Below are 4,331 nucleotides of genomic sequence, written 5' to 3' on the forward strand. Positions count from 1 at the left end.
CCTTACTTCTCTCGAAAATATAGCCATCGCAGTCATCATTCTAACACTAGTTCCTTTAATCGAGAAGAAGTGGTTGTCCCAAGCAAAAAATAGTTATAAGATAGTGGACCAAATGCCTTAAAAATCCACCAGGTCGATTCCTCACACTTAAAATTTAGTTTACTATTAGTTGGCTGCTTTAAACTATTAAAGAAAATTTAAATAAATTATTATTTTTCTATTACATTCAATCAACTTCATGTATTTTCATTTTAGGTCTAATAAGCTATTATAACTAATAGTTGATTAATTATCATTAGTCAAAATATTGATCAAATTACCTAAAAAGTCCATTTACTATAACTTTTTTTTCAATTTGGTCCCTTTATCCAAAAGTAATTAATTTAGTCTATGTATTTTGACATTGTATGCAATTGGATCTTTATGAGTAATTCAATCCAAATTGACTGACGTGTGAGATAAGATAATATTTTTGGAAAAAAAAATTTCGCCACGCCAATTTTTCTATGCAATGTCATAAGGTCTAATTATACAAAATACTAGAGTATAAGGACTAAATTTTTCAAAACTCTATAGTATAAGGAATAAATTGAACATAACTTTATAATATAAGGACTAATTCTTTGATACTCTTACCATTTTTTATTTCACATTACCTATGGGATTGTTGGCATTCCCTATAAGAGGAAATGGTATAATAAAGTGTATGAATATCTTGAAACACTATAGTTGAATGCAGTTTTTGTTTATAATATGAAACATTGTAGTTGAATGCAATTCCTGCTTGTAATATGAAACCTTGTTATATTTTGATTTGTTGATCTATTTATGCAATCCAAGAAAAATTATATCATGAAATGAAATCATTGTTTTAACTTCCTAAGTGTAATGTGAAACAAAAAATTATAAACGTACCTAAGAAGTCCCTATATTATAAAGTTTTGTTCAACTCAATCCTTGTACTACGGGGTATTGCTCAATTCAATCTCTGTATTGTGTTATTTGGTGTAATTTAGTTGTTCTAATGTGATATAGAAAAATTGAAGTGGCGTAATTTTTTTTCTTGATTTTTTTTATTTGAGATGTTAGCATCATTTGACACGTCAATGCCACATCAACTTGGTTAATGGCCAATTTGGACAGAGTTATTCATAAGAACTCATTTTCACATAATGTCAAAGTACATGGACTAACTTAACTAGTTTTTGGGTAGAAGGACTAAATTAAAGAAAACGTTATAGTTCATAGATTTCCTAGGTAATTTAATCTTATAATGTCACTAGTTATTTTATATCCACATAACATTGACATGGAAGGTAAAAAATGTCACATGATCATATTTTCATGCCACTTCATCATGTCATATCATGTCATGTCATCATCCATTATGACATGTCAGAATACCACATTAGTGCTACATAGTATAGAATGACAAGTGAATGTTTTGATTAACAACAGTTACTTAACTATTAGTTATAAAGACATATTTTGTTAAAAATAAAAGTATAAAAGTTTGATTGAACTCAATAAAAAGAATAAAGAGTTTGTTTGAATTTTTTTGAATAGTTGAAGAGTTTTTCTAGGTATTATTCCTTTTAATATTAATTTTTTTTTAAAAAATTAATTATTTTAATATTTTAACATAAATATTATAACTAAAAAAGGACCATTTATTTAAACAGTTAGAAAAGGGAAAAGGTCGAGAAAGCTTTTCTTTTAAAAAAAACAGAGAGGTTAAGAAAAGAAACAAAGATTTTCTATCTACATTTTGGAGGTGCAGAACAATGGGTGCAAGTGGTAGAATGTCCGTCCCCCCAAGTCTAAAGAAGTTATAATATCAATCCCTAAATAGAGTTCCTTGCTCAAAACTACTACTCACTCTCAATCAAGTCAAGAAAGCCATCCCACCTCGCTGTTTCCAATGCTTTATTTTGTGCTCGTTCTCTTATCTTATTTATGATTTTATCCTGGTCTTTCTTTTTTATTATGTGGCTACCAATTACGTCTTTAGCTTCCTCACCTTCTCTTTTATGTGGCTAGGCCAATTTATTAGGCAGTCCAAGATAGCGTTTTAACTAGTGCTTGGGTTATAGCACGTAAGTGTGGCCATCATCCCTTTAGTGATTATTAATGGCTTGATGACACTATTGGCTTTGTCCTTCACTCTTCTTTTCTTGTCCCTTACTTTTCTCGAAAATATAGCCATCGCAGTCATCATTCTAACACTTGTTCCCTTGATAGAGATGAGGTGTTTGTCCCAAGCAAAAAATAGTTATGAGATAGCTGGCCAAATGCCTTAACAATCCACCAGGTCGATTCCTCACACTTAAAATTTAGTTTACTATTGGTTCGCCACTTTACCTAGCATTCAACGTGTCAGACAGGCCTTATGAATGATTTACTTGTCACTATGATCCTTATGGCCCCATTTAAAATGATCATGAATGATCGCAAAGATACATATTTGATGCTGGTGTTTTTGCGATCACTTATGGGCTCTACCGTTTAGCATTAGTAAAAGAGTTGACTTAGGTTGTTTGTGTTTAGAAGTACCATTGTTGGTGGTTAACGTGTTCCTTATCATGATCACATACTTGCAGCACACTCACCCATCGTTGCCACATTATGATTCCTCAAAGTGGGATTGGTTTAGGGGAGCTTTTAACAAGCATTGATATAGATTATGGAATTTTGAATAAGGCTTTCCATAATTTAACATATACTTATGTGGCTCATCATTTGTTTTCGACTATGCCTCATTATCGCACAATAAAGGCTACAAAGGTAATAAAGCCTGTATTTGGGAGAATATTACTTGTTTGATGGTATTATGGTGTACAAGGCATTACAGAAAAGAGGCCAAGGAGTGTATTTATGTTGAACCAAATGAGGGTGAACATGGCAAAGGTGTCTTTTGGTATAAGAATAAACTTTAAATTTGCATGTAGGAAAGTTTTAGTTTATTGTTAAGGATTTCAACCTTCCCATCATGGTTTGATGTATGCCTATATTTGTTTTTTTTTTTTTTTTGAAAGGCAAGTGAAGATAAATTTCATTGAAGAAGTACAAAAGTCTACGAATAAGGTAGTGTCACAGCACCTCACTAGTTACAAAAAAAACTTCCAGTGCGGCTGTAGCATTCACAAAGCCAGACAGCAAGGTTGCCAATGGGATCATACCACAAAAAATAACAAGTATCATCACATAGCAACAGGATAAGAGGCCTTATACAAAAAACAAAGACAAAACAACGACCACTCAAGCATTCCCCCTAGCACCAGAAAATAGATCTATGCACATGAAGACGTTAGAAAAATGGCTGTCAACATATACAAAAGACATTCCACAACCCAGATCAACGTAGCATAACTACAATAAAACAAGCAAAATTGTCATGTTATGGTCTTATCTCATAGTTGCAGGAGTCGCAATGGCAAGGTAAGGTGTAAAATGATTTGGTTCAAGGGCATCAGCATCAGAGATTAACCACAATAAAGCTTGAGCTTTTGTACACCACCCTTAGCAAGGGCATCAGCATCATCATTCGCTGATCATGGCACATATCAGATTTGCCAACGCTAGATTTTCCCAAAGGTTTTTATGATCTGCATAACCACAGTCTTTACACTTCTAAGGCACATCATAGGGATTTTGGATCTATTTAATCACGTATTGTGAATCACATTTAGATCATAAAAGATGGGAGGAACTCAATTTTGATGTTGCAAATAGGAGAACGGCCTCCTTAATAGTAAGAAGTTCTATTTTGTTGGAGTCCAAAATGCCTAACGACTTAGAGAAAAGAATAAGAGAATCCCCTTCTTCGTTTTGCAAGATACCACCTACACCAGATTTTCGTAGGTTTGCTTTGGAAGCCCCATCAGTGTTAAATTTAAGCCTTCTAACATCTAGCTTTGACCATTGCAACTGGGGTTTAATATTTCTTTTTGCAATAGGATTGTTACCTTTACAGGCCAATCAGATTAAGTCACCAATACTTAGATTCATTTTGGCCATTTTGCATTGCACCCCCAAGCCACCCTTGTTTTAATCAAATAAAAAATGAGCTCAGTCTCCCATTACTTACCTTTAAAGGTAACTTCATTCCTTGAAATCCATAGTGTCCAAATAATGAAATACCATGTCATCTACCAAACTAAACTGTTGACAAAGCAGTTACCACAATCAAATCAAGACTACCTTTAAAGGTAGTCTCCCATTGTTTTTGAACATTAAATCGATTGCCATTCATAAAAAAATGAGTATACAACCCATAGGAAGTCTAGTTGAGAATGTTTCATCATGGTCGCATTTCACAATAACTTGGTTTA

The 4,331-nt window shown here is 33.0% G+C and overlaps 1 pseudogene; it reads left to right on the forward strand.

Moving 5' to 3' along the window:
• Positions 1–1,784: 1,784 nt before the first annotated feature.
• On the forward strand, positions 1,785–2,936 carry LOC148761652 (delta(12)-fatty-acid desaturase FAD2 pseudogene; annotated as a pseudogene).
• The last annotated feature ends 1,395 nt before the right edge of the window (positions 2,937–4,331 follow it).

The sequence above is a fragment of the Theobroma cacao genome, chromosome 7, assembly GCF_053813885.1.
Source record: "Theobroma cacao isolate CCN51 chromosome 7, ASM5381388v1, whole genome shotgun sequence".
Lineage (NCBI taxonomy): Eukaryota > Viridiplantae > Streptophyta > Magnoliopsida > Malvales > Malvaceae > Theobroma > Theobroma cacao.